The sequence below is a fragment of the Martes martes genome (genome assembly GCF_963455335.1).
Source record: "Martes martes genome assembly, chromosome: 8".
Taxonomy (NCBI): domain Eukaryota; kingdom Metazoa; phylum Chordata; class Mammalia; order Carnivora; family Mustelidae; genus Martes; species Martes martes.
Genome location: NC_137895.1, coordinates 139,518,954 through 139,544,152, shown reverse-complemented (window position 1 = coordinate 139,544,152; position 25,199 = coordinate 139,518,954).

Sequence of the window (25,199 nt, the reverse complement as noted above, 5' to 3'; positions counted from 1 at the left end):
AGCTCTGCCACGGTCCGCGGCCACGCCAGGCTGGAAAGGCAGCCGGGGACCTGCCTTCCACTGAGCGTTAAGTCACATGGCCAAAGGGGCTGCTTTGGGGGAGCCAAATGTCACCATAAATATCTATAAGGGATCTAGTGTAGGTTTGCTGGAGGGCAGTTTATTATTAGAAAAGTCACAAACAGAACTGAAAATAAACAGCGACAATTATCCAGCCGGCGACAGAGCCCTGCGTCTGCGTGAGGTTGGGGATGAGAGTCCCGAGGCCTCCCCTTCCTCCAGGTGGGAAGGGCCTGTGGAAGCACGCACATCCGTGCGCCGCCCAACAGCTGTCCTTGACCTGCAGGTGAGCCCACGGTGCGAGCACGGCTGGTGCGGAGTGGGCGGAACTGACGCCGAGGAAAACACTCGAGTTTGCCGACTGGCAACGGAAGAACAACCGTAAAGGAGGTTGCGGCTGTGTCTGACGTGATGTCACTCTCCCCCATGTTCGGGTGTGACTCTGGTCAAGCAGAAAACAGGCCACTGGCGTCTGCCCACGTGCTGGGCACCCGGAGTTCTGGTTCTCTCTGTCCAACCCTTTGGATTATGGCACGTAACTGATCACATCCACGGGCCACTGAAACAGTCAACAAACATCAGAGACCCTAACTTTTAATCTCAACGTTATTAGTGGATCACTGTGGACGGATGACTTCATCTTTTAAATAGCTTTCCCTTTTTCTAAAATAAAATAAAATTATCTGTTTTTCCTTTGAAGAAATGTCACAAGGAATGCATTAACTCAGGTAATTATTACATGGCAATTTGGAAATTTCTGTACCCAACAACACAAACTTATTCTGACTTTTCTTGATGATAAAGAAAACAAGTTAGCCTTGGAAAAATGCAGATTCTGGAATCTGACTGTCCATGGTTAGGTCCTGGGTTTGTCACTTCTGGCTGCAACCATAAACAAGCTCACTAATTCCCATGTCTCAGTTTCCCCTGCTGTAAGATGGGCAGAACCGTACTCATCCCGTAGCGTTGTTGGTTAGGATCAAGTGAGTTAATCTGTGCAATGTTTAGAAAAGCATCTAGACAGCAGAAAGCCCTCATGGGTATAAGTTGCTACTGTTTTTTTTTTTTTTTAATTTTATTTATTTACTTGAGAGAGTGAGAGCAAGAGAACGCACAGAGGGAGAGGGAGAAGCAGACTCCCGCTGAGCAGGGAGTCCAACGCGGGGCTTGATCCCAGGACCCCGGCTGAAGGTCCTGAACCACCCAGGCACCCTGCGGTTGCTACTGGTTCTACCCATCAGTAAAAGTATGACTCCTTGTAACTATAATAACAAAGTATAAGTTGTAATTATTGTTGCTGAGAAAAGAGAAATGTTGCGTACGTTTTCACATTTTCATGTCACGTTAACTGGTAAAGAAACTACTATTCAGATAGGAAGTAAAAACAACCGGGTCAGTTCTTTTAATGTAATCTGCCCCAATGCCCGGATGTGTGGAGCGTCAAATAGACAAAGTATTCCCACTTCACCTGAAGCAAAGTCACAATAAACCCTACCGTATTTGAGCATCGGTTCTAAGTTATCGAAGCAACTTTAGAGTCATTATCTCATTCCATCTCCTAGAGAACTTTATAAGGTTTTATAAAATCCCAGTTTACAGGGGGATTGGAGGGGGGACTCTGGGACTCGGGGAGGACGCCCTGCTCAGACAGGAACAGGAAACTCCGCAGGTCAGTGTCCTTCCACGATCGCAAGAAACTTCCAAGAAACGTGCGGCTCGTGCCGAGAGCAGCGCTAGGGAAGCTTGCGTATCTCCAGTTACCAATGTCAGGTCAAACTATGTCCGCCCACTCAAGCCCCCCCTCCCCCCCGCTACCTTTTGGATTGGGATGTGTGTGCATGTGCGTGTGTGTGTGCCGGGGTGGGTCGATTATTTTTTGGTGACGCTGCTGTAGATGAGAGATTTTTATAAGCTTCGCTGGTCAATGATGCCTTGTTTCTGAGCAGTTAACCGCAGTCACGACATGAGTAACAGCCACTGCGTCTGCACTCTGCGACCTGGGAGAAGACGCTTCCCGATGCGCTTGCCCCGGCACCCGTCACCTCCTAGCCCTGATCACGGAGGGGTGAGCGGGGCCAAGCCCCGAGGATCTTCCCACTGCAGGAGCGAGGGGCGGCAAAGGGCCTGGGAGCCAGCGTCCGTTGCAAATGCTGCCTGAGGACGCGCTCTGTGACGGTCGCACTGTGCACTCCCTCGCTCTGGTTAGAGACCCATTTCCGGATGAAGCAAGCAGCCTGCATGAAAGCGGCGAGAAAATTAATCAGCAGAATCTTCCAGAACGGGTGTCTTCTACATCTTAAGAATCCTCTCCCTTTCCTCCTAGGTGCTGGCAAGGAGTGGTGATGATTTCCGGTAAACAGCCGGCCCAGCAGACTATTTTGCAGGCTGGAGAAGAGTATTTAAGAAGAAATAGCCCTGTGGAGCCTCGAAAGCTTTCTTCATGGGGGGTATTTGTGTTGTATCTTTTTTCTTTTTCCTTTTTTTACGGGAAGATATTACAGGGGAATGTCCTTTACAGTCTTGATCGACCAAATGCATTTTGCAACATGTTTGTACTTTGCAGGAGGGCAAAGAGGCATATATTTAAGTTCTGATTTGTTCTGAGTCATTGTTGCCGACGGGATATAGAGTCTGGGCTCATTTCTCGGAGCACACAGACTGTCACGGCCCCGGAGGCGGACGAGGCGCAAACGGCTTTTGGCATTAACGGCTCCTTAGATTTGTTTGGAATAACTGCCCCCCCTGCCCCCCCCCCCGTGAGAGGGGAGACCAATTCAGAGTCATCGGTAGAAAGGAGTGCTCTGAAGGGGCCAGGCAGGGCTCCTGGGGTCCCCGGGGCGGCCCGCGGACCCCACCAGTTGCGAATGCAGAGGAGCCAGAGAGCGCCGTGAGAGAAAGCCAAAATTCGCATAGCCTGGCCTCCCCAAGGCGGGCATCTAGCACCCTCACGGGCATGTTTTAGAGCTATGCCAGCCGGCAGGAGGACAGCTGCAGACCCAGTGACACTCCAGCTCCACCCCCTGCCCCAGAGGAGAGCTGAACTCTGTCAAAGAGGGAGACGGCATTTTGATGCTGTTTTGCTGCCTTTAATTTTCCATGGGGACATCGCCGATGGGAAGGAGGAAGAGGCCATTCTCTTACCCATGGCAACAGCATCAGGGAAAAATATATATATATATTTTCCAGGGTAATATCTTTCTTCTTGCTTTGGATCGGAGTAGACAGAAGTCAGACTCACGTCTGAAGACCCAAAGCCAATTTAAAGAAGTGGCTCAGGTTTGGCTTAAGGAAGAGAAGTCACGGCTTCCAGAGAACATATTTTTCTAAGCCGTCTTTTTAAATGCTTACCAGAGGAGCGCCGCGCGTGTGTCGGCGGTTCAGAGCTGCTGTCTCCCTCCGCCCGGTCTGCTCGAACGCGAGTCCACGGAGCGGGCGCCTCTCACAGCCACTCCTGCCTGCTCGTGGCTCTGGTGGCTGAAGTCCCAAGCCCGGAGCCGGCAGATTCTGTGTTTGCCGAGAGCCTGCCTCCCGGTTCACGTGTCCTCACATGGGGCGGGGGTGGGGGCTCTCGGGGAACTCTTCTCTCTAACTGCGTCCTGAGGGCTCCCTACTCATGACCCAGCACCTTCCAAAGTCCCCACCTCCTAACACCATCACCCTGGGGGCTTAGGAGTCAAGATGCAGATTCTGGGGGAAACGCGCCTTCAGTCTACAGCAGTTGTCAGTGACTAAGTCAAGTGCTTTACCTTGAAAAGTGGCCAGAGATATTTCCCAGCAAAGAAAAGAGTGGTCCCAACCCCGAAGCCTCCTGACTTAAAGCAGTGACACCGCATGTCTCTGAAAATGCAAAGCCGGGGCCTCGCCGTTCTCCTGCGGGGTCCTGCAGACTTCGGTTAACACGGCAGCTCTGTACACAGGGGGTTGTGTCGTAAAAAGAGGGTGTCCTATGGGCTGATACTGTTTTATGGTCCAGAAAGGGGACATAGTCGTTCTTGTTTTTCTATAAAAGAACACATGAATGGGGGAAAGAATGGTCTGCAAGGAAACGTGGTCCTCAAGCCACTGGGGCTGACCCATGATCAACTCTATGGAGTCAAGATAACGTCAAGGGGCTCGGACTCAGCAGTCTGTGGCCTTCTCCCCTTTTCCCGGTACAAGGGCGGATCCGTGCTTTTTAAAGACAACCGAGGCCAGTGACGGCAAGGAATGTGTTATCTCATGTACTCCCCCAAAACATCAATGGCCCATTGTGTTTCAAACAGGTTCTCCAAAGTCACGAAGAAAATGGAAAGATTCTGTGAGCCGTTTGTGTTTTGTTTGTTCAGCGCATGAAGTCTCGGGGTGATGAATGGCTCATTGAGCTCGTCGGACTCCCGATGTGCCCGTTGGGGATGGTGACTGCTGGTGGAAACCGGGGCAAGGTCTCTGCAGAGCCTGCCCGGACAGAGTCAAGGGGTGGAAACTCTTCCCCATGTCGCTTTGCAGGAGAACTGGTCTGCCGCTGAGGAAGAGTGAGACACTCACAACTTTTAAAATTGCATCCTGACATTCTTACAAATGTGGGACCTGCTTTTCCCTGGTGCCGGCACCTGTTCTAGAATGCGGATTCATCTCAAACGCCTAGCTGGAACAAGAGAGATGCACGAGCCTCCCGTTCCACCTACCATGTGCTTATTTGAAAGGTAAGTGTACTTTAACGAGCGCTGGAGCTGGCCATCGGGAGGAGTTGACCAGGAGAGCAGGGTCTAAGTCGTGAGCCCTGGTGCCGTGAACAGAATATACAGCAGCACTTGTGTGATATCAGAAGCCTCACAAATATGTATGCCTTTCCTTTGAGTCCCTCCCTAAAGAATCTGAAAGAACCAGCCAGGAGAGGGGTGCAGAGGAATTCCTTTCCCATCCTAAGGCACTCCATGGACTTGAACAGTGACCGCTCCTCAGTACAGCTTGCAATATTGTGTCCAGTTGAGAAAATTAGGAAGCAAGAAAGGAAGAAAATTTCCCCAAGCACCTTTGTTAACTTTAAAATCAGAACGAGAAACTGAGAGTGGTGGTTCCCTTGAGAGCCAAGTGCCGTTTAAGACAGTATTTGTCATGCTGGTTAAAGAAGACAAGACCATGTGAGGGACAGATGGAGTCAGGGTACATGACTCCAAGGGACCAAGGGTCACATCCTTGTGACCCACTGCTGCCCCCGAGAAGTTTGCATTGTGGAGGAAGGTCGTCTCTAAACTGACGGGGTCCAGATGCCCTTCCCCTTCCTGTCATCTCCAAGCACCGAGCCATGGGGATCCCAACATCCTTGTTCCTTTTTTAAAATCAGCTTTATGGAAATATAATTCAAGGACCCTGTGCTGGGCTCACCTAACATGTATAGTTCAGTGGCTGGTCACAGATGTGTACAACCATCACTCTGGTCAATTTTAGAACATTTGTCACTTCAGAAAGAAACCTGGTGTCTCTCAGCTATCCTTACCTCTCTTCCTGCCCCTCTCCTGATCAGCTCTAAGGAACCACTCTAGACTTCTCAGACTCTATAGATCTCGCTACTCTGGACTTCCATATGAATGGAGTCAAACGGTACGTGCGGTTCGGTGCCTGGTGGGTTTCACCCTGCATCCCGCTTCTGAGGTGCGTCCACGTGGTAGCGTGGGCCAGTGCTCAATTCCTTTTCAGGGTGGAGTCAGAGTGCCTTGTGCCGTAGACCACCTTTTGCTTACCCTCTCCTCCACAGATGGACCTCTGGGTTGTTTCTACCTTTTGTCTACGACGAATAATGCTTCTATGAGCATCTGTGGGCAAGTTCTGTGTGGACGCGTTCTCATTTCTCGTGGGCTGCATATCAAGGGGGGAGAGTTCCTGGGTTGTATGCTTACTGTTACATTCGATCATTTAAGGAACCGCCAGACCGTCCCAAAGCATCTGCACCATTTTACATTCCCATGAGTAGTGCATGAGGGTTCCATTTGCTCCATGTGCTGGACGAAGGAGCCCATGCTCCAGCCATGCAGGATGAGGAAGTCCAGGGGATCTCATATCCAGCACGGGGACCCCAGTTAACACTGTCGTATTGTATACTTGAAATTTACGAAGAGGGTAGATGCCAATTGTTGTCACCACGTACACAACAAAGGTAACTATGTGAAGGGACAGATGTGCTAAGTAGATTGATTGTGGTGATCATTTCACAGTATCTGTTCACATCAAAACATCGAGTTGTCCACCTTAAATATATATGATTCCTATTTATCAATTATACCTCAGTGAAGCTGAAAAAGTCAGAAACCAACACTCTTCCATCCCCTTCTGCTAGCACACAGAAGCCAGCTCTGAGGCTGATGGGCTGAGAAGTCCTACGACCTTCTGTTCAGGGTATTAGTGCGCACGCCCTGCCGTGTGCTGGTAGAGATGAGCTTCTTGCTCGGCTCTTTGAGCAGATGGTTCCACCAGGCTCTGTCTGGCAGGTTGCTCCTGACTGGGGGCTTCTCAAACTCGACCGCAGGCAAGTATCACCCAGGGTTTCCCCAAAGCAGATTCTGGACCTGTAGGCTGGACTTACACCGGAAAGTCTGCATTTCTTACCAGCTCCCGGGAAACGTAGGCACAGAGGGTCAGGGAGTCGGGAGTGAACGCATCCATCAGAGCCGCGGAGGAAAGCTCCGGCTGAGCAGAGGAGTGACGGCCGACAGGGCAGTGGCCAAGGGGAGCAGGAGGAAGATGCTTGGAGGGGAGGGTCCCGGACTCAGAGAAAGGTGGCCTGAGGGAGTGTGAAACCTCAAGACCAAACATGGGAAGAGAATTAAGGATGGGCTCGTAAGGGATAACGTAAGTGAGAAAAAATATAAGGCCACTGATAACCTTGGGGAAAACAACAGAAAACACAAGAAAGGAGCTATAATCCCAGCCCCCTGCTTGGACGGTGAAGAAAAGGAGTCACAGAGCCATAATAACATGCATTTCCATCATGCGTTCGTCCTCCCTGGGCATTCACACTGCACCCCTGAAGGAGAGGCTGGTGGGGTTTTAGAGGGCTGCGTCCCCACCCAGCCAAACAGGAGTATGACCCAGGCATAGTGACGCAAGCCTGGTACTGAGAGATGATGATCCCGCCCAGCCCAGAACCTGCAACTGTAGAAGAGCCAGCAGCTCTGGGGGAGAGGGTCAGAGGGAGGTGGTTCTTTACCTTAAGCCTTTCTCTATTAGTTTATCTTTAAATTATGTGCACTTCTTACTTATAGAAAGAAGGAGGGGGCGGGAGGAGGAAGGAAACTAGAAGAAGGTAGAAAGAGACAAGAAACCTATAGAGGGAAGGGAGGGTAAACACATTTGGGGGGCCACTAAGGGACATCTCACGCAGTCCGCGTGCACGAATGCCTTTTACCCTCACGGGAACTTGTGAGTTGGCAGGTGGCCCCACAGCTTAGAAGCCGCAGAAGACAGGCCTGCCTCGGACTGTGTGGAAGGCGCTCCGTGGAGCGGGGCTCAGCGCTCCTCACTGGCTTGCCGCCTTCATAGCAATCTCCCCGAGCAGTGAAAGTCTTCCCGGCTATATATGTCAGATATAAAATATCTTCCCCAGAAAGCCCCTGTTCAGATGCAGCTATATTCCCGGACATGCAAAACCATCGTTTTAGAAAGCCAAGCAGAACCTGCAGCTGGGAAGGGGCTTTTTAGACTGACCCAGAGTTGCTGTCTCTCCCCATTTGTTAGTGGAGGCCAGCGTTTGGGATTCACTCTGTAGAAGGGTCAGCTTTTGTCTCTGCTCTGTGGCGGTGGGCTGTGGACCGGGTGGGACTGGAGCTCAGCAGCTGGGGTTTCACACTGTGCAATCTTCCAGAAGGCAGGAGTTGCTCTCCACGTCACGCTGTCCGTGGGGCGCCTACAGAAGGCTTTGCACCCGAGATAATCACAACACCCCCGTTCTTCTCCTCATCCAGTCATGGCAAGGATTGCTGGGACGATGCTATATGTTCCAAGAAAATGCCCCCCATCTTTGTGTCCCGTTAGTGGGCAGGAGAGAATTGGGAAACATTTTCCCTTTGCGAAAGCAAACAGGAAAGATTAGCATTTTGAGGCAGAAACAGACTTCACAATATGCTAACAACATAGTAGCAATAATTAAAAGTTACCAGACTAATTAAAATGCCAACTGTCTGACAATAAACAGTAATTACACTAGTCTAGGGGGACGCGCCCTCGCGGAGTGGGGCGGTGGAGGGTGAGCTCACGCTGGAGGCGCGGGCACGGCAAGCCTCTTCCTGACCCAGTGAGGAGAGCCGGCGCTGGTGCGTCGAGCAGGGGTGCTCCCAGAGAAGGAGGAGACAATTCAACCAGAAGAGGGAAGGATCAGGAAGGACGTTGTTGGTGGGCGTCTCCTCTGGATTCCCTCCAGAAATCTCCTTTCCTTCACTTTCGCCCAGACCGTGATGGTGTGCTAAGGTGGACGGGCGCTCCTGCTTTACCCTGGCTCTCTCTGGTCCAACAGGTGTGGCCCCAAGACGAGATGCAGCAGAGACTCAGGAAAGAACAACGTTTATCACGTGCACTGGTGCTGGAGGCAGGAGGCGGGCGCCATGGGGGGCCGCGTGGGGAAGCCTAGGGTGGTCCGGGTGCAGGAGATGGGAGTGACGGCAGTGCTTAGCCACGGCCACTATTGCCGTTTCCAGAAGAAAGGAAAGACAGCGCCGGGTGAACAGCTTAGGACCGGCTAGTCTGAACAACTCAGCAGGCTCTGGGCTGTCGGCGCATCCCGATCACTTGGCCCCCAGCCCTGGGATGATGAAAGCAGAGGGACGTTGTCTCCTGTGGTGTGCAGACCCCATGGAGAGGTCTGGCTAAGGACTGGAGAGTTTGCAGACCACAGGCGTCCTATCTCGAAGGACTGCCAAGCCCCAGAAGAAGGGGTCCCCAGCCAGGAAGGAAGGAAGGGTTTTGTTTGAGCTTGTTTGTTTGTTTTCAAGCAAGCGCCACCCCCAGCGCAGAGCCCAACGTGGGGCTTGAACTCACGGCCCCAAGATCAAGACCTGAGCTGAGACCAGCTGTTGGTTGCTCAACGGACTGAGCCACCTAGGTGCTCCCCAGCCAGGAAGGTTTTTAAGATGTCAAAGGAATAACACGGAGGCATTGGGAGATGGAGAGGAGAAGTGAATTGGGGAAATGGGAGGGGGAGAGGAGCCATGAGAGACTGCGGACTCTGAGAAACAGAGGGTTTTGGAGGGGAGGGGGTGGGGGGGTGGGTGAGCCTGGTGGTGGGCATTAAGGAGGGCACCTATTCCGTGGGGCACTGGGTGTGCCATCAACAATGAATCTTGGAACCACGAAAAAATAAAATTAAATTAAAAAAATGTCAAAACATGATAATACACAGAAAAGTGAAAATGTATCCCCCCCTGCAATTCCCACGCCGCCTGCAGATGGCAGAGGTGAGGACAGAGACGACGACGGCTCAGCAACGCCAGACAACGCGCCTCCGCCTCCCTCCGAAGAAGGTTCGAGGCGGATCCGAACGCTGTAAGGCCGTCCACGAGAAAGGTCAGACCTCAAGTATAACGAGCATTTGCACGTTCCCAGAGCTCTGAACAAGTGTAGCGCATCAGCCAGCCAGGGGCCAAGGATGGGACGACGGACGTTAGGGAATGTGATGGCGACAGGCACGACCCTCTCGGGCGAAGCGGCCACGTGGGTCCACGTTTCTTCCCGACCCACAGGAAGACAGCGAGGTTCTGCGCTTCTTCCGGGGCTATAGACAGGGGGGCAGGAAGGTCCGCTCGCTCGGCGCCTCTGGTTTTCGGGTGGTCTGTGCCTGCTGGTGCCGGCTCACGAGCCACGCGTGAGATGCAGCACGGACAAGCCCGAGGTCTCTCTCTCCCACGACGAGGAGCATACAACGCTCGCCTGCTGTCCAGCGCCGTCCCACGAGGGCTGCGGGGTAAGGGCCACCAGCCTGGTCTCCAGATGAGGCGACCAAGCCCCAGGAAGACAGCAGGGTTCCTGCAAGACGCTCCTTTCCTAAGGAGCAAACGGGGGATATGCCGCCCCCCCCCCCCGCCCCCGGGTCAGCCCATGGCAGCCCCAGGGCCTCTGGCACAGCCACGCCCTCCCCGTGATTCCAGGCGCTGCGCGGGGCGGGCAGCCGTGCAGCACCGAGCACCTTAGTCCTTCAGTTCTTACAGCCATACTGCAAGGTTCGGATTATTACGATGCCCGTTTTACAGATGAGGACGTTAGGGCCCTGGCTCCGGGCTGCACGGAGTAACGGTGGGGGGTCCTCTCCGTGTGGCTGGAGGCTGGCCCGTGTCAGTTCGTCACTGACCTGTGGGCTGGTCCGCAGCCATCCAGGCTTCAGCCTCCCCTTCCCCTCATTCCCGCTGCGCATCTCCCACCTTCCCCAGGGGCTCCTGCTTGCAGGTCGATCTCCAACCTCTGGGGGCTCGCGGAGACGGAGGCAGCTGTCTCTGGGCTACACTCAAGGGCGTGAGTGGTCCTGCTCAAAGACAAGCAGAAGTGCTTTCCCAACGAGACTGGGATCATCTCATTTCACTACCATTAAATTAATAAAACTCTAGGGCCTGGCCAGTGACAAGCTAATTAGACTTAGACTTAGACTACTACTAATTAGACTTACAGAATGCGGTTCCATCACGTAACAAAGTGGGCCGACTTTCAGAGTGAAGAGTTTTGGACATACATCGGCCAGCTAATCACTCCTCTGCGTATCCCGTAAACTGGGACGAAGCATTTCATCACACGCGCAATCCGACACACATCCCAGCTCCACGTCAGGGTCCCGGCGGGCAGAGGTCAGCTCACCCTGCGGCAGACTTTATGGATTACGGAACGACGGCCCCCTGCCCAGCTGCCGTCTGGCTCGGCTGGGATTTGAGATGCCCACTCGTCCCGGCTGCATCTAGCCAGGCTAACAGATAATCACAGAGAGCTTCCTGTCAGGTCATCCCATGCCTTCGGAAAGCGATCTGGTAACGTTAATACGATGGAAGGGGCGCACCTTGAGGGCCACAACTTGTGCTTCTCGATAGGCTCCCTACAGAAACCCGCATGCGTGCGCGCGGTGAGACACACGGGAGAACGTTCACGGCAGAGAACTTGTCCTGGAGAAACTGCAAGTGCCGTTAGGTCCTCAGGCCCGGGAGAATGACTGTGATTTGGCACATTCCTGAATGGAATTCTTTTTGGGCTTAAAAATGAATGAATGAGACTTTAATGTATCAATTCGGGTAAATCGCCAAACACATCGAATGAGGAATACAAGACATAGAGTGACGTTTACAGCATCACACCACACGTATAAAATTTAATGCACCATTCACGAGTGCGTACCCTCACGTACGGTAAAAACATTAAAGCAATACCTGGGCCAGTTAACGTTAAAATCATGTAGTTATCCCGCAGAAAGAATAAACCAGAAAGAATTGGAGAAACCTATATGGCAGATTTAAGCTGCAACCATACTGATTCAATTCTTTAAAATACTAAGCCCCGAAGTGACAATGCAAAATATTGTTTGTGATGGGGACAGGTGCTCAGCACACTGTTCTCGACGATTTCCGTGATGCTCGAAATAGTTCCCGGTGTAGAAAGAGCTTCCTGTGAGCTAAGCTGTAGGATATCCAGTACAGTAAGACCAATACCTAAAGGAAGGGACAGAGAGTCAAAAACAAACAAAAACGTTACCATAAGCAAAGAGGGAACAATGACTTAGCAAGGATGCTGCCTTTGAAACGAGCAAACTGTTTATGACCACCTTTCTCTCGAGCGAAATTTACTCCCCAAGTAACTTCCTTTCCTGCATTTTTCTCTTTCTGAATGTGACCTATGTAGGAACTAGTATTCCAGAGTGAGTTGTAGGAACCAGGGAGAAATGCAAAATGAGAGTGGGCTTGTAGATATCCTCAGTGGGGTGTGCCTGGTTGTAAACCTTGATTTTATTATCAATTTAGAATTAATCTGGCTGGTTATGTTACAAGAAGGAAAGAAACGCAGGTGGCTCAGCACCCCTGCCAGACTTCTGATGGACTGAAGTCTTGGCTTGAGTTCGTGGCCCTCCACAGGAGGTCGCTGGGGCAGTTCACTGGACGGCACCTGAGCCACACTTCCTGCTCGGGATTTTTCCCTAGCTGTTTAAAAATTACTTGAAACTCCACTTTTTCAATTCACTTCACGTTTCGGTGAATTTGGCAAAAGTCAGAGAAACCGTCAGCAGCCAAACAAATGGGAATAATTTCAGCCGGCGATCATAAACTCCCGGTGGGTAAGAACTGAGTCTTCGTCTGTTCTCCGAAACGTGCCGCGGTACTCAGGAAACATTCTTTGATGCTGATTGGCACGACTCCAAGGGTACGGTCAGCGCCAAGGATGACAGAATTGCTCATGATACAGAGAATCAGTCCAGCTTACTTTTTTGATGTGCCCTGCTCGTTATCTGACTGTCTCGATACTTGTCCAGTATAGGATTCTCGTTACGGTGGGCGACGTATGTTATTACTGATTATGAGAGACTTGGTGTCCAAAAGAAATAGAAGGCATGATTTTGGGAAGAGGCTAACTGTACACAGGAGTCTAAAATTACACTAGAAGGATTTTTTTTTTCAAATAACGGTTTTTGACGAAGCATGTAACAAACCCGTCTGGTCCCCATGTCACATCTACTCCGTGTGTGCCTGGTGTTGACTCAGCGGATACGCCCCCATCTCTGGCTTCACTTTGCCACCTTCTCCTGCATCACGGAAACACATTGGTTCACACTCGCGCAGACTGGAAGTCAGAGGGATTCCCTCCACCGGCGGTGCAGAACCACTAAGGTCTACCCTCAGGGCGCGCACGGAGGGCGTTCCGCACTGAGGTGCGCTTTTCTTCTGATTTCCCTTGCTTGGGTTTTGTGTGATTCTCACACCACAGCTCCGAGCTCTTTGTCAGTTTGGGGAATTCATCAGAAAATTTTCTCTCCCTTTCTCTCTTCTTTCCTACCGGGCCTGGGTCCGCACACTCTCCTCGAGCAGGACTCGCAGCATTGTTTCCCGGCTTGTCTTCCGGCCCACGAATCCCCTCACCTCCCCTCTGCTGCTGCTGAACTCGCGCACTGCGTTGTTAATTTTAGAGACCGTGCGTTTGTGTTCTTCGGTCCTTTCTTGATGCTCGCTGTTTCTTTAGCTCTTCTTATCACTCTTTAAACGTATCCGGCAGACCTGTTAGCTCCGGCATCTGAATCCCGTCTGCTTCCGTCGTCCGTCCTTGCACGTATTTTCTGTTGTGTGCGCGACTACTTGTGAGTGGGTGGTAGACATTGTCCATGAAAAAAATAAATCGAATTTGATGCAAGATGATGTTATCTTTCTCAAAAAAAAAAAAAAAAAAGAACACATATGGCTTTTGACAGGTGGCTAGGGATAGTAGAAACCCTGGAACAATTTGACCCCATAGTGAGGTTAACAGAATTTCAAGCGTCAGACCTGTGCGTGCTGCTGACCGTTGGTACTTGGTGTAGTTCTCCAGGCTCTGCTCCGCGCTCCTGTGCCTGTGAGGCCACCAGAAGCTGCGCTCGGCTTTCGCGCGTCTCAGTCCCCTTTCTGGAAATCAGCAGAAGCCTTGGGGGGAAATGTCCCCGAATGTCAGGTTCACCAGGATGGGTCACATATTCTCCTGGATCTTATCTTCCCTGCATTGTCATCTCTTCCATGGTCTCAAATCCATTAAATACATGTGTTCGCTTTCTTTAGTCGTTCTGGATGAGAGATTTGGTATGTGTTACCTAGTTGTATCAGTCTGCTGGGGCGGCCGTAACACAATACCTCAGACCCGGCGGCTCAGAAACTGAAGTGTATTCCTCACCGCTCTGGGGGCTGGAAGTCTGAGATGAAGGCGTCCACAGAGCTGGTTTCTCGTGAGGCCTCTCTCACGGGCTTGCGGCTGGCCATCTTCTCGCTGTGTCCTCACACGGACTTCCCTCCGTGTGCACGTGTTTCTGGTGTCTCTCTGTGTCCGATTTCCTGTGCCTAGAAGGACCAGAGTCATCCTGGATTAAGACCTGTTCTAATGGCCTCATATTAACTTAATCTCCTCTTTTAAGACCCCGTCTGGCGATACAGCCACATTCTAAGGTACTATGGGTTAGGATGTCAACATATGAATTTGGACAGCAAAATTCCCTCCATAACACCATTCTACCATTATCGGAGGGAGAAGTTTCCTGTTCGAAATGCAAAGGAGCTATTAATTTTATCATCCTAATTGATTTAATTCCATTTTAATGAAACAACTTGTGCGTGTATATATGTGTGTAAAAACCAAAAACAGTATGAGAAGGGTGAGTTTTTGCAATCTCTGTGTATATGTAGACATAACCTCTCAGATTTTCTGTATTCATACACATTACATCCTTCTAAAAACATACTTTAATTAAACTTTTGGCAAGATGGACGAATTTGCATAGAGAAAATGAATCCCATTAAAGCAATCTAGTTCATTTATAAACTTTGTGTAACATTTAAACAAAACATTTATTTTTCATGAAATTACTTTATTTGCTGTTATTTTTTATCCATTTAAATATTTGTCAGAAGTGATCCTCTGACCGACTTTCTGTCCATACCAAATTTTATTGATGATCATTTCCATATTATCAATGTTCTGTGCAAGCTCAGCTTTTGAGGAGGTAGTTCTGTTTCCCTGAAAGTCAGTTGTCAAGAGCTCAGATTTTTTTTGGAATTTGATCCTTCTGTTTGTTTTTAGCCAAAATAACTTCACCATGTTCAATTTTGCAATTTTCACTATTGTCCATTTTCTATTTATTGATCGCATCCATTGACTAATAAAAGGCTGAGAATAAATAAATGAAAGACAGAGAGCTTCTATTTATTTCTTACATGTTCCAGGAGAAAATATTGAACAATGTTATGAGACAGAAGTACCAAGAAAGAAGGAGAAAGGCAGGGATGGCCAGAGAAAAGAGGTGGAGTGAGGTTGATAGAAAGAAAAGGGAGCCAAGTCAAGGTCGAGTTGAAACTGTCAGATGGAACACCTTCCTTCAGGGGAGCCGGTTCCAAATGCCTGTTCCTTGATGTGTACACCATGAACACTTAAGTGATGTGCAACAACATCTCTGTGGACTTTGGCAGAAGACCCTCCACCAGTATTGACACGTGGCTTTGCAATCCTGCTAATCCTTACAGCCCCGCACTTTCAGACGTGGTCTGTGATGGTTTTGTAGCTGGGAAATCTGATAATCATCTTTCTGACTCGTCCAGTAGGGAGATGGCTACTTTGAAAGTTGCAGAAATGGTGGTATTTCCATGTTTTTCAAGGTCTCCTCATCTCTGTACCAAATTCACCGGCTCCTGGAGCTGCATGGAAGCTTGACACTCTACCGAGCTCATCCCGAGCGTTTCTCGATTGTGAGACATGTGCCCATCCACAGTTCTGGCCAGCTGTCAGGTCAGCTGCTTCGTGGCATCTGCTGTTTCTTTACTCCTTTTGGCTGACTCTCCCTGCCACTTGGCACCGCTCTGCCCACAAGCATGTTTGCCTCACTCTGGGCATCCATTCACTGAGAGGCCCATGGCCAAGTGGGCACCTGCATGCCCTATGACGGGCCCATCTCCCCAGCCATCAGGAGACCAAGGATGCTCAAGATTCCATGACAAAGCGTGGGAATCCTACTTCCTGTTTTTGTAACGTGTACTTTATCCCTGGATATCAATGCAGCAAAATAGCTAGGGTTTATGGGGTTTAATATATGCATATTCAAATGTATCATCACATGTAATCCTCATTTAAATAAAGTCCCATGAGTTAGAAACTATTGTTGATGCTGTTAATTTGCAGATTAGGGAACGAGGCTCAGAGAGATTATTGATCTCACCCCAGGTGACACGGAAAGTAAGAAGGAGAGCTGTGTTCCCGCAAATCCAGTGCTCTTTGCATGCACACCAGACAACCTTCACCCCAACATCGTACAGAGTAAAGGGAAACACTTTTCTTATACTTACATGAGGTTGCAGGCATGTCTGAACTTGCTGGTGATGTGATAAGACAGAGCAGCTCTCGAATGTCTATTTTTGCAAGGTAATTGCTTGGAGTGAAGGACTTGGCCAGAAGTTTATGTCTGGGCATCCAGGGAGCCATTAGAATGAGGATATTTGCACGATGCAATTTTTTACTTTGTCTTATAGACTCTGGCCCATCCCCTGTGCAGAGAGAGGACACAGCAGGAGTTAGATTATTTGCATGGGAGCCCGTAGAGAAAGAAAGAGGGTGAAGGGCATGACTTCCTGTTTTGAAGAGAACATTGTGTAGCCTACAGAGTACAGAACCTTAAGGGCAGGCACTGTTATGGGGCATCTAGGAGGAACGTTTTGGCACAGACCACAATGACAACACTAACCAGCATCTGGACCAGGAGCTTGGGCAGGACAGGGCAGGGTCCTCTAGCGACTCCTCCAGCAGCGGTCATCAGAGAGAGTCTTGGAGGGAGAAATGATCGCAAAGTCTGTGAGTTTATGTGCACACCCCAGGGACTTCTAGAAGTACCTTGTAGTAGGCTGGAAGCTTAGGTCAAACCAGTAAAGTCTGATTATTCCATTCCATCACCCACAGTAGTATCTAAAGGCTAAGGAGGTCTGGATAGATTTGAATGTTAAGAGTTTTATGGAAACATCCTTTCAAGTTTCTGCTCAGCCTATACCCTCACACAGGGCCACTGGACAAGTATAAACCCGGCTGAGGTCCTGCTCCTGCCTTATGAATAATGGGAGGTTTGGTCCCTTCCACAAGCCACTTGTTCCCCGCCCCCTTGGCCATGGGATGAGTTCTCTCCTGCAAGTCCCGCAGCCCTTCATGTCACTGGGCTTTGGGCTGGGCTCCTCCACAGACCTGCCTGAAGTCTGGCGATGGGTGCCACTTCAACTCAGTCTGTGCTACCCACTCCAGTGGGAACGACAAGTCTGAAAAAGGATCAGCAACTTGCCGTCCGTCATACATCTTACTCTGGAATAAGAAAGGTCCATGGGTAGATGGTTTCTTATCCTAGAACAGCCCAGAGTTGCTGAAACAAATGTCAAAACCTGATTCTTAGACCATGTACGGTGATGATGCCCTGGCATTATTTGACTCCGTGGCACCTTTTCCTGGATAAGAGTTACATCTTTCTTCTTCTTCTTCTTCTTTTTTAAATTAAGATAATTTCTGCGGTGCCTGGGTGGCTCATTCGGTTAAGCATTCGACTCTTGATTTTGGCTCAGGTCATGATCTCATGGTCGTTGGATCGAGCCCCACATCAGGCTCCATGCTCAGTGTGGAGACTGGTTGAGAGTCTCCCTCTCCCTCCGTCCCTCCCACCTCTCTAAAACAATAAGATGATCATTTCTTGGGAGATTATTATAACTCTTGTGCCCCCTGTGAAATTTTGGATACTATGACCCATTGTACAATCAGGCATAAAGACTGAAATTCCGTTCCAAGTGTGAACGATAAAAAAGAAAATCTGAAGTGTCGGAAAATAGTTTGTGATCATGATGGCTTATTCTGACTTCGTTGAATTGCTAAATCCGTATATTCTGAGCTGTGCACCAGTTGCCAAACCTGGTCATCATAAATGCTGGCGTCCTTGACAAGCAAGTTTTCTTATTTTGACACTACTTTTTTTATTTTTTAAAAAATCGCTATAGAATATGGTACAACCTCATTATCGGAGATCGGCAGAGAAAAATGGTCATGTAGAAAGTTTGAAGTGTAGGCAACCAGGCCACTGTGCTTTGTGGCATAGGTAACAATTTTCAGTGGCAAATGTGGAAATTTCCCGTTTGTCATGTTCAACTTCAAGAATAAATAAAAATAAAAATATCTCACAATGTCTTTGAATAGGTCAGGACACACAAGGCTTGATCTGGTCTGGGTCTATGGGATCCAGAGAGTCTCTACCCTCTTGAGGAATTTGAACTATGACCAGGTCTCTGTCCTTTTACAAGAGGCAGAATAACTCTCCCAGAAACTCAGTATCTTAGAAATTCCTCATTTTAGAAATCCCTCCTGCCACTATGCACCCACTGGCATCATGAAGGATGACGATACTCCAGAAGTATGTATCAGTTACATATTTGTTTATTTTCAAAGATTTTTGTTTATTTATCTGAGAGAGAGAGAGAGAGAATGTGCACACGGAAAAACAGGGGGAGCGGCAGACAGAAGGAGAAGCAGGCTCCTTGCAGAGCAGGGAGCCCGATGCGGGAATCGAACCCAGGACCCTGAGATCATGACCTGAGCTGAAAGCAGACACTTAACCAAATGGGCCCCCCAGCCGCCCCGGTTACATATTTGAACACAATGTTTTATACAATCTTCAAGCACGCGTCTCTCCCCCAGCAAGTGCCCATGTGAACAGGGGCTGCTTTTACTCATTTTACGTTTCAGCATCTAATGGGAGAGCAACACGCAAGAGAGCCAGCCAGCGTCTGTTGAGTGAGTGAACGGACACAGCAACCCAACTTTTCTAAAGGGAAATAATTGAAATGATGAAAAGCTGTACTGTTCCTGACGTCTGGACCTTTCAGAGAGCTGTGTGCATTCGCTCAGCAAACATTCACAGAATCCCGACCGGGCGCCCGGCACCAGGTGCAGTGCTAGACACGGGAGACAGGGTGGTGGCTCGCGGGCTCGGAGGTCTGCGGGGTCGGCCTCGGTGGGAGCTGTCGAGCGCTGTGGTCAGGACAGCGGGAGGCTGCAACACACAGACACGTGAGAGGATGATGAGAAGACAGGGAAGCAAGAGTGTGAGAGGCTGTGAATGGTTCGGATGTGGGCAGGAGAAGCGAGGCAGGTTTCAGGGAGCACAGCGCAGGGAGAGATTTCATTTGTTGCCGAGTGGGAGAGACGGAGCATTTTGGAGTGTTGGCGGGGAGGACTCACGAAAGCAGGAGGAGTTAACGATCTAGGAAGAGGGCAAGCGATAGGGAGTGGGGGAAAGCGTCACGCGTTGGCGTGTGGGATTCGGCGTGGGAGGAGGCTGACTTTCCGTCTAATGCTCTCTACCTTCCCCGCATCACAAGAAGTCCGACGAGAGCCAGAGAGTTCCGCCAGAGTGAACCAGAAGTTTTACGCTGGTTTCCATGAGGAACAGGGGGGTGGGATAGAGGGACTCGGCTACGAAGCTGGCCCACGGAGAGCGGGCCGGGCGAAGGCAATGTCCACACCTCAGCTTACATTTTCTCGGAGCAGGGGAAAGTGTGAAGAGGATACCGGGAGGGAGCCCCGCCGGGGCTGACAGCCGCGTGCTGATGGGCGGCCTCAGCTAATTTCTCCAGCTGTTCCAACCGGCCGCTGTGAGTCGGGATCCCAAAGGGGACCGTTGGGCCCATCCAAAAATGAGGTATCTCAGAAGGACACGATGACACGGGCAGCTCTCAGGGCAATGCCACCTACCGGCTCAGATGGGGAGGAAGGTGGAGAGACGCGGGGACCAAGAGAGGAGACAGAGCGGGAAATGTACTGGTGCTGTCGAGAGGAGAGGAAACGGCTGTGTGGTGGCTGCAGCAGCTGGCAGGACAGGGACTTGTGGCCAGAGTGTGGTCAGGGGAGCAGGCAAAGAGGTGAAACTCTGAAGTCAAGCTCTCACATGAGTCGGCCGCAGGGGGACACAGGTCATTCGAAGTCACGGCTGCACGTGGAGCAGGGAGAGGAAGAGGAGTGGAGGAGGAGGAGGGCCCTGGCAGCCGCAGGTGGTGGGGTGCAGGCGAGGTTGGAGCTGGGAGCCACGCTGTTGGAAGAGCCGGTGTCCCCCCAGGGGCAGAGTCATCCAGGAGCGACACTGTGAACTAAAATGAACCCAACCCCGCATTTTCTTTCTAAAGTAGGGAGATGCGTGCTGTGCTCTGATTCATGTCCCTGTCAAAATTCAAGGGTTGAAGCTTTAATACCCCAGTGGGGTGGTGTTTTGGAGATGACACCCATGGGAGCGCATTAGAATTACCTGAGGTCCTCGTGAAGGGATTCGTGCCGTCGTTCGAAGAGATACGAGGAGAAGGCAGCCATCTCGAGCCAGTAAGGGACTGCTGGCCAGAAGCCATCCCTGTGGGCACTTAGACCTTGGAAGGCCCATCTCTAGAACCACGAGCAGGAACTGCCTACTCTGTGAGCTCCCATCTACGGTGTTTTTTTATGGCAGCCTGAGCACTGAGACAATGAGCCAACACTCAGCTTCGTCAAGGTCATCGCTTGCCGAGTTTTAATGAAGCACCCAGCGAAGGAGGAGGGAACCTGGGATCCGTAGCTTATGTTTCCGGTGGACACGTCATGCCCTCTGTGGTTGCCCACAGAAGTACACACTCATTCATTGTACGTTTCCCGTTGTGCATATAGCGAAGCAAGAAGAAGGAGGGAGGGGAGGGATTCGGAGAGAAAAGGTGTAAGAGAAGGATCCCGGAGTCAGAGTGACGCGCGCGACCTTCATCTGTGCCCCACCCACCCCCTGCCATCTGCCACGAAGAGTAACACTCACCACCCACCTGCCTTGCCCGTTGTCCGGAAAGTGTTAGAAATAATGACTTTGATCTTCTCTGATAAAGGGTGGTGTTTGCACAAAACACTGTATTAGCTCCATCACGGTGAAACTGGCTTTTGCTTTCAATAAGGCCAGATTCGTTAAAGGTAGAAAAGTCTGCGTGGAATGAATTTTGCCATTAGGTACCTCTTAACATGACTGAAAAGATCCCCATTTATAGCCCCAGAAAGGAATAGGCCGACTGTGGAAGTGAATGCCCGAGCCGAATGACGCCGGTCTGTTTTTGCACAGCGAGCAAGGAGCTGGGGCTCCACGGGCAGCTTCCTCGGAGACGCGCGAGGGAGGCTGAGCTCACAGCCTGAGGAGCGAGCCCAGGAGAGGCACCGAGTCTTTGCAAGCAACCGCTCTGCTCCTTCTCGAGGGGCTTTCCTCCAGGAGCACGGTTTACGCGGATGTCAGGGGAAACTTAAAGCTTAACTGGGGTGTCCCCCAGTGGCTCCGGGAAAGCCCCAGACAGACATGAAGCCAGCGGTCACGAGCGGAGGCCGTCTGACGGTAACCTGCTGCCAGACAGTCCCCGTGCCGCCTGCCGTGAGCTGGGGTGGGCAGCACGAGTCAGACCTTTGAACGAGGCCTCCCCTCCACGGGTGGCTGGACACCTGCGAGCCTTTCCCTGGGAAATTGCGCAGTGTTTGTGAATTCCCCCGGTCACATGTGCCCTGAGCCGCGTTAGCCAGAGTCCGAGCCACGCGGAAGGCTGAGTGCCTGACTTCAAGGAGCCCGCCGCGCATCGGAGGAAACAAATCCACATACGTGACTGCAACCGCCCGTTTAGATTTTAATTGTCTTTGGGTCAATCTTCATGATAAAACACACAGATTTCAATTATCACTGGATATTTACATATCGTCTGTCTAGGCTGAAAAAGAGTCTTAGGCTGTTTAGAGCGGGGTCTTATGGACTTTGTGGTCTACAGCTCTGGAGGCTGGAAGTCCGAGATGAAGGGCTCTGCGTCCGGTGAGAACCTCTTTCCTGGTATGGACCCGGTGTCTTCTCACTCTGTCCTCCCGTGGTGGGAAGGGGAAGGGGGCTCCCTGGGGTCTCTCTGATAAGGGCACTAATGCATTCATGGGGGCTCCCCCCTCACGACCTCAGCACCTCTCAAGGACCCCACCTCCTAACACCATCACCTGGAGGGGTAGGTGTCAGCGTGTGAATTTGGGAGACACAAACATGCGGTCCATAGCAGAGACCGAGTCGTGATGCTCTTAGGATCCCCAGCGCCTTGGACTTGTCATGGCTTTGTTGTTGTTGTTGTTTTGTTTTTTAATGATTTTATTTATTTATTTGTCAGAGAGAGAGAGAGCACAAGCAGGGGGAGCAGCAGAGGGAGAGGGAGAAGCAGGCTTCAGGCTGTACAGGGAGCCCGATGCGGGACTCGATCCTAGGACCCTGGGACCGTGCCATGAGCCAAAGGCAGATGCTCAGCCCACGGAGCCACCCAGGTGTAACGTTGTGGTTCTACCAGAAACTCAGAACCAGCAGGTTCCGTTTCAGGGTAGCGGCTTACCCGTGGTGGGCGCTGGAGAAGGGGCTGTGTCTGATGCCGGGGTTCGATGTCCTCGCTGCCCCGTCAGGAGGCAGAATCGCAAGCAGGCCGGAGCCCCTCTAGTTTTGTTTCCTGTGCCACCTAACGCTTTCTACCATGTGACATAGTTTCCTTTGCATATTTATTATCTATGGACCGTTCCCCCCATGGGCACGTCAGCTCCGTGAAATCACAGATTTACTTTCTTTCCTCGTTGGTGTGTCTCACGCATCTAGAACAGTGCCTGGAACATTAAAGGTAAATGGATGCATCTGTGTGTGCTCAATGAGACAGCTTTGTTGATGTACAATGATAGCAAAGTATCTGTTGCATAAATGAAAGGTAAAAAAATAAATCCAGTTAAGTCACGTTACAAAATATATTCTAAGGCTGTGAGTGGAAGAGATTTAAGTATTGTTGAATATATGTAGGTATAGATACAGATATATATATATATAGATAGATATATATATGCAAATTTAAATATGAAGTCTATAGAATTTAATAGATTTTATTTTTTTTTAAAGATTTCATTTATTTATTTGACAGAGAGAGACACAGCGAGAGAGGAAACACAAGCAGAGGGAGTGGGAGAGGGAAAAGCAGGCTTCCCACTGAGCAGGGAGCCCAATGCAGGTCTTGGTCCCAGGACTCCGGGACCATGACCCAAGCCGAAGGCAGATGGTTAATGACTGAGCCACCCAGGCGCCCCTAGAATTTAATAGATGTAATTTTTTTTTTAAATTTTGAAGATTTTTATTTACTTATTTATTTGACAGAGAGATCACAAGTAGGCAGAGAGGCAGGCAGAGAGAGAGCAGGCTCCCCACTGAGCAGAGAGCCCGATGTGGGGCTCTATCCCAGGACCCTGAGATCATGACCTGAGTTGAAGGCAGAGGCTTAACTGACTGAGACACCCACGCGTCCCTCAAAAGTCCTTTTAAATTTCATTTTAATCAGAGAATCTTTAACTTACTAAAAGATTCAAATTGTTCTCTAGAATAGTATTATCTGCCCTTTCTAACAAAGAAAACAGAAAGTCCCCTTTTAAAAAGTCAAGTCAAAGAGATATTCAAATTGTATTTATGGAATCCATAAATTGCTACTTTTTTATCTTTTAAAAAATGATTCTGCTTTTATGGAAATTAAGTAGCTCCTAAATGTCAAATTGATTTCGGCATAGTGTATGGCAGATTTAATTTTGAGTAATCGTTTCACCTTCTGGAAAGCTCATGCCAAAGATACAGAAGATGCATTTTCTCATAAATTATACAGAAATAAAGTATATCTGGATAATTTCTACATTTTGTATTTTCCAGAACAATATACTCCTAAACTAGGACTCTTGTACATTGGTAAAACAAAACAAAACAAAACAACTAAACAAAAAACAACAGCCAGGTCATTTGTCTTATCAAGTCTCGGTGCTCATGGAAAGTGCCCGCCCGGGAGGACAATGTCCACCTGTTGAGTGGCACAGAGGAAGGGCCGCAGGCTCACACACCCACATCACTCGCTTGGGGCAAATGTGCTTTGCTAACGTGCGATCTAAATTACCTTCCTCAGGGATGTTCAGGTTGGGGAACTACAGAGGTTTGCCAAGCTTGGACATGGGTTGGCCCAAGTGTCACCCCAGTCAGAAGACACAGAGAAGGGGCAGCTCTGAAGAGGGACACGCCCAACGGCATTCGGTAGAACCACATACTGGCATCTCAACAAGGCGGCGAAAGACAGGAGATGTGTGTGTGTGCGTGTGTGTGCGTGTGTGTGTGTGTGTGTGTGTCCCTCTGGGGGACCAGATGGTCGAGGACCATGGTGTTCGGATACGTTTGTGCCACGGAGCCCTTCCTCTGGTGTGCTCCGGCTGGGTACCCCAAACACAGAAGTGGAGGTAAGACGGGAAGTGGGTTTTTCTCTCCCTTCCCTGCTCCTCTAACCCCTTCCTCCCTCCTTTCCTTTCTTTCTAGACGAAGCTGTTTCATGTGCTCAAGCCTCTACCTTTCCCTTGTCATTTGTTGCCGGTGGAGATCGGGATTCTGTGGGCGGGGGGCACAGTCTTATACCAACCCAGGCTCTAGGTTTCATCTGGAACCTGTCGCATTTGCGCGACGGCCCGACCGCCGTGGTCCACCTGGGCAAGCGGCTCCACGCTCTCTTGTACGGTGGCCAGGCTTACCTTCAAACCGCGAACGGCAGGTTCCACACAGCAAATGCCGAAGGAATGAGGGAAATAAAAAATCAGCACCGGACCCCACAGTGAAAACCACGGCAGGGACGCACCCACGGAGGCCCACGTCGCGGGGGAAACTTGCAGGAGAAATAGGGTGTCCGCGGAGCCGCACGTACCTCCCCGACATAGTTGCCAGATACTACAGTGAGTCTAACATTTGTCCCCGAGCGCCTGACACTGGCCTGCAGGAGGGAGAGCCTGCTCAGGCCCTCGAGGGCGGGCTGCCGTGGTGACTCCCGTGAACAGACCGTGGAGAAGGGCACGCAGATTTACAGGAACGAGCCGACCCACACCCCCTTCCCCGCGGCGAGGTCGCCAGCACCACCCGTGCCCCGAGTCGGTGTCCTGTGTCCCGAATATCGTGTGATGAGGAGGGCTGTGCGCCTCTGAGGGATCCTTCCCCAAACCGAAACCTCAGTCCAGTGAGAAAACAGGAGAGAGACCAAAACCACGGGGCGTCTTACAAAGCCCCTGACCAGGGCTCCCCCGGACTGTCACAGTCGTCAAAACAGGGGAGGTCTGATGAGAAATCATCACAAAGCAAAGGCGACCCAACGAGTGAACGCCTGTGGGGACCAGACTCCTCTCTGGAACCTCGAAGGAACATCGGCGGGAAAGTGATGAGGTCCTCAAGGGTGTAGACGAGGTTCCGTCCAAATGTTGATTCCTCAGGTTTAACAAATGGACCACGGCCACGGAAGGTGTAAACACCACGAAGAAATACAACCTAGACTCACAACGGAATATCACGCAGCCTTCAAAACGAAAGCTATTCCGGCACATTCTACAACACGGATGGAACATCCTCGAGGATA